Raw genomic sequence first — 6,303 nt, forward strand, 5'->3', positions numbered from 1 at the left:
AACAATATCCAGGGATACACAATAGAATTTTACAACACATAATCTTCTGGTCCAGCTGATATATCAAGAGAGGAATTTAGAGGAGAACACCAAGTTGGGCTATAGTATTTGCTGATGTTTCTACACGATATGGAACACCAGATGCCGATCTACTCGTATCCAGACATAATCACCAATTACCAAATATGTCATAAGGGATACAGACACTGGACATCCGCAACAGATGGGGTTTTAGCTGCATTGCAAGGGAAGAATTATTATCTACGCATTCCCTTCCTAACAAAATAGGATATGGCGCTTGACGCATCAATCATAGATCAGATCTCGGCTTTTTGGCTAAGATCAAGTATAATATCTGTTCTTATCAGTTTAAATGTCTGATATGTCCCTTATCTAGGGACCATATATCATAAAATTAAATAAATAAATAAATAGATGGAAAAGTGAAAAATAAATAAAACGATATATTCGTTTTAAGAACAGAAACCTTTTCTATTGATAAGTATATTCGTTTTAAGAACGAAAATGGCAAGCATTGATTCAAAGGATGCTTACAATTTCAGTACCCATAACAGGTGACCACGGACGTTATTTTTATCTAATTGGATGGCTCAGCTCTAGCAGTATAGAGCACTACCTAATGTGTTTACATTAGCACCTAGGTTATTTACAAAATATGACAACCAGCCACACAATGGTAATGGCTTCTTTGGGTGACATACTAATTGTGTGGAAACTTAGGACGGGCTGAACAAACGGTAACAGCCACTTAACAATTATTTGGAAACTAGGATTCATTATCCATCCAATTAAATCAAAATTAAAGCCTTCAAACTAAAGGGATTATTTGGGGTTCACCATTAACTCAGTTCCTCATGTCAGTAACTTTGCCAACAGAGGTTACAACCTTAATAGAGGCATACAGCAAAATCATTGACATGAGGACAAACCATCCATCAGACTGGTAGCAAGAATATTGGCAACATATGGTTTCCAGCCACATAATTCAGACCCTTACATTGTAAAGATTTACAGAGGGCCAAAATATGAGCTCTTAAAATTAATGGTGATCATTTCAATAGAATGATGAAGCCATACAGAAGCCATATTGGAACTAAATGGTGGAAAGATAACATTGGGCATTGCTCCAATCCTATCATTGTCAGCAACCAGTCTATGGTCCTACATATGGATACTATGCACTAGGACGGTGTGTTACCAATTCCATCTCCAGCTGTGGAGGAAGATGGAATACACAGCAAGCATCATTATTACTAACACTGGGCATAACTACCAGGAAATGTTGGATGTTTTTTCATGGCCTAAAGTCATGTTGCTCTGGAATATATTAAACAGGTTATTAGATTATAAATTAACAACACTACTGTGGTAGCACATATCAACCACATGGGTGAAAGGGAATCTACATCATGTAACAATCTGGCCAACACAATTTGGCAACCTCATCAGGGGGGGGGGGGTACTAAGGGAAATACTACGAGACTGCGTCTGGTGTTTTTAACAGTACCCGACTGACCTACCCAACCATGGTTCTAGGTGGTATTAGGGAATGAGATTAGAACCATGCAGCACTAGCCAAAACAGACGGCCAGAGCAATGGACATGATCACAGCGGGCCACAGACAATCAACCTAAAGACAATGTCTAAAATACATAAACTAATGGGAGATGTATTGCAACCATAATACATCATCCAGCCTGTTTGGAAGCTTTGTTAACCTACAGGGGCTTAGTATTAGTGACATCAACTGTGCCAGAAGTGGCCCATCTACTTACCTATGGCAAGAGAACGGAACAACAGCTTATGAGGGACACTTTTTATGAGAATTCCCCAAAGACCAGGTGTTCCCAAATATGGGACATCAGCATCGTCTTAACGTTGTTAAAGAACTGGGCTCCAGCCACAGCGCTGTCATTACAGTTTTTGACATTTTACAAAAATGTCATGCTGATGGCTTAGGTCACGGCACTAAGGACTCAGTCCCTACCAAATTAAGGCTGGATACCTTGACCAGTTCACCTGGCAACTTACACTTCTATATTCAGGAATTAGGGAACTAAACAGACAGGGGTCAGCAGGCCTTAAAATAACATTTTTTAGAGCCTACCCTACAGATGATTGACTGTGTTGTGAGACATCTACAAATATACATGGAACAAACCCAGACCATAAGTGGCACAGAAGAGGAACTTCTCATCAACGACAGACAGCCTCATTAAAGAATAACAGGCCAGGCCAGCTAAATGGCTAACATAGTATTGACAAAAGTTGGTGTAAACACTAACTGGGTTAAAATCTCACTCCACCAGACTGCAGCAACGTCGGCAGCATTTAAATTGGAGGTTCCTATGGATAAAATCCTCAGGACTGCAGGATGGCCATCGGAAAGAACATTCTAAGGATTATAACTAACCAGTAATGGAAACTGGAATTTTTCAGAAACATTGTTAAGTTTCTGTACCATAATTTACCCCAAAAAACAGGGGCTACCAATTATTATTAACTTTATGGTTATTTATATATATCATATTGATGTTTAATATGTTATCACTATTCTCCCCAAAACCAAGGCAGACGTGATGATGGACTCGTTCCATGGCTTGAATCACAGAGCTTTGAAAACTTAATGTAGTCACTCACGTGACTCCGAAGTAAAATAGTAAGATTAAACGAGAACTTACCAGTTCGAATTTTGATCTGTATTTTATGAGGAGTAACGTTGAGGGAATACATGCCCTCCGCTCCCACCCTTGATCATAAACACAACTGGTATCTTTTCTCTAATCTTACTATGCTTAAGTCATTACACGTATCTGTGATTCACTCCGCTGCTTTGAAGAATGACACACGTGCGCAGTGGCGGGTTCTTCATGTATTCCCTCAACGTTACTCCTCATAAAATACAGATCAAACTTCGAACTGGTAAGTTCTCGTTTAATCTTACTATTAATTACCATAATCTATTCAATATTCATATTAACAAGAAGAATATAATGCCGTGAAATCATATTGTGTTCCAGTAAGCATTTATACATCCCACATATGAATTTTAGATCATGAGGTTGCATAACCCTCTTCACCACATCAAGATTGTCATCAAGGAAAAAGCTAAAGAAGGCAGAGATCATGACTTTTATTTTAAACCACCCACCCCACCGAGAAAAGTGTGTGGGAGGTTAGGCTGTCAACTCTTTGGCCCAAGGTCATTGCATTCCCACCACCATCTCTACAGTGTAGGGTCAATTCAATTTGAAAGTACTCTTGTTCATTCAGCAAGTGATTGGGAAAAGCTATTGTGAATGAAACCCAGGCAGAAAGGCTGCACACAATGAGACTCATGCCCACATTGTGGAAAATTCACTGTGAAACCAAGAAAGCGTACCCAAGTTAGTATTCCATTGAGATCACCACAGTCTGAGGGCTCTGGTATCATCAGCGTAACACCATCATTCTTCAGCTGGGATCCATGAGCTAAATGTGGCATTGGCAAATCAATGGCTGTAAACCATTACAAGTTTGAGGGTAGCTGGACTGCAAACATTGAGCTGTGCTGAATAGAAAGGGCTCAATTATTTGGACACCGCAGAATGTCAAACCAATGTGCTGGAATTTTGGCAAGTGCAACATAAATACACAGTGCAAATGAACAACTTCAAGCCATGTAGCGGGCACAGTGGTAGAGTTGCTGCCTTACAGCGCCAGAGTCCCGGGTTCGATCCCGAGTATGGATGCTTGTCTGTACAGAATTTGTACGTTCTCCCCTTGACTTTCATCAATTTTCTCAGAGATCTTCGGTTTTGTCCCACACTCCAAGACGTACAGGTTTGTAGGTTAATTGGCTTATTATAAATGTAAATTATCCTTTGTGTGTGTAGGATAATGTTAATGTATGGGGATCATTGGCCGGCGCGGACATGGTGTGCTGAAGGGCCTGTTTCCACGCTGTATCTCTAAACTAAACTAAAATATGCTTTATCTGTAGGGGGCGCTCCTCTGTGTGCAGCCATGTCAGCAGCGCATCAGTTTTTTCAACTTTTTTTAATTTTTTAGTATGTTTTAAAGTATGTATTTAATGTTTCTTTGTGTGTCTTGTGTGGGGGGTGGTGTGGGGGGGTAAGGGGGAAACCGCTTCGGTCGCCTCTTCCATGGAGAGGCAACTTTTTCCAGGTCGCCTCCCCCGTGGCCTAACATCAAGGATCGGCGCGGCCTTTCCCGGAGACGCGCCCGGGGCTTCGGCAGCGGGCGCAGCGTGGACTCGCGATGTGGAGCGGGTGAGCCCTCGCTGGGGCTCGCTGGAGGGGAGCGCTCCGTTTCACTGGCCCGGGGCAGCCGGCAGCCTGAAGTCGCAGCCTGAAGTCGCAGTCTGCACAGCTCCAGCTGGTGCGGCGTCTACAGCCCGGGATCCCTCGTGGGGGACCCGGGGGAAGAAGAAGCCATCACTGCCGGCCCGTGGCCAACTTCTACCGCGGGGCCGGCATGGACTTACCATCACCCCTGGAGGGGAGCTTCGACCGCCGGCCCTGCAGTCTACGGTGCTTCTGGCTGCGGCGGAGACTTTAAATCTCGACCGCCGGCCTGCAGCCTACAACAACTTAAAGCCGCGGTCTCCGGTGAGGAAGAGCCGATCCTGGACTGACTCTGGACTCTGGTCCTGTCCACGGGGGGGAAATGGAGGAGGACTGGCCAAATTTTGTGCCTTCCACCACAGTGATGAATGCTGTGGTGGATGTTTGTGTTACATTTTTATTGTGGTTGTGTGTTCTTTATTATTGTATCGCTGCTGACAACCCAAATTCCACCGACCCTGGTCGTGTGGCAAATAAATTAAATTCTATTCTATCAAATTTGACTCCCAAAGTATATTGAACAATAAACAGTCAATTGTATATGTCAGTTCAATTGAAGATTACAGCAATCTTCACACAGAAAGACCTCAGTGATAAAACAACAACCTTGGAGAGTTTAACACTTTTATATTGGTTTGACCATTAAAGCCTACTTCTTTTCTAAGAGCGATTGTTATTTTGTTAAATCAATAATGAATTGTGGCGTCGGGGACGATGCCAGTTTAGGCAGTGACCGCACTGACACTTGCAGTAGGATAAACTCATTTATCCTACTGCAAGAAAGTCCAGGACTGCATGGGGCTGCTGCCTCTTACCTGCAGGGCACATATGAGGTGGCGCTGGCAATCTCGGGTTTGTCCAGGCAGCTCAGTCCTAGTCTCAAAGGAGGACGAAAGGCGATCTCAGGCTCTTTCTGCATTTCAACTTGCCTTGAGAGGAGGTGCTGATGGTCTCAGGCTTACCCTGGCAGCTCAAATTTGGGTTTGAAGAGGTGGCTCAGTCTTTGCCTATATGTATATGGGCGCATTCCCTCATTATCTGTAGGTAGAAGGACGAACTGGCCATCTCAGGCTTGCTCCGATCACTCAGTCTTAGCCTCAGCTAGCGCTTCTTCCCATCCACTCGGTCTTGACCACACAGTGGCACTGGTGGTCTCAGGTTTGTCCCAGTAGCTCAGACTTCCTCAAACCTGCAGCAGAGGAACACAGCTAGCAGGGAGGCCTCCCACTTCCTCCCACTTCCTCCCACTTTATCCCACTTCCTCCCTTCTGGCTGGAATGCCTGGGTTTTGTAGGGGGTAGGCTGATGAGGTTTAGGTGGCCAATACGGTGTCAGCTAATTGGACCCCACTGTTGCCAATGATGCTGAGGATTGGCCTCTCCTGGCCTGTCAGCCAGTGAAAGGGATAAGAACGGCATCTGAGGGAGGAGGAATTGTCACTGAAGGTTGTAATAGAAGGATTGGTGGTGGAGGGAAAAAAATTGAGTCTTGAGACATGAATTACTTTAATCATGATGAAAGTGTTACGAGGAAATATGTTTAACGTATTGGCAATGCAATTGTTTCAGCAATTTATAGGACCATAGTTAAATTGAACAGCACTGAAAGCACAGAAACAGTCTATCCATTATAGAGCCATACAGTGTGGAAACAGGCCCATTCAGCCCAACCTGTCCATTCAGACCAGCACGCCCCATCTACACCAGTCCTGTGTTTGGCCCATATCGCTCTAAATCTACCCTATCCATGTATCTATCCTTTTTTTTTAACATTATGATCGTACCTGCATCAACTATCTCCTCTGGCGGCTTATTTATATATCTACCACCCTTTGTGTAAAAAGGTGCCCCTCAGGTTCCTATTAAACCCCCCCCCCCCCCCCCCCCCCCCCCCCCCTCATTTTAATCCTTTGGTTCTTGATTCCCCTACTCTGGA

At 43.9% G+C, this 6,303-nt stretch overlaps 1 pseudogene; it reads left to right on the forward strand.

The window, feature by feature from the left end:
• The first annotated feature begins 316 nt into the window (after positions 1–316).
• Positions 317–425, forward strand: LOC116975689 (annotated as a pseudogene).
• The last annotated feature ends 5,878 nt before the right edge of the window (positions 426–6,303 follow it).

This window comes from Amblyraja radiata, chromosome 7, assembly GCF_010909765.2.
Source record: "Amblyraja radiata isolate CabotCenter1 chromosome 7, sAmbRad1.1.pri, whole genome shotgun sequence".
Lineage (NCBI taxonomy): Eukaryota > Metazoa > Chordata > Chondrichthyes > Rajiformes > Rajidae > Amblyraja > Amblyraja radiata.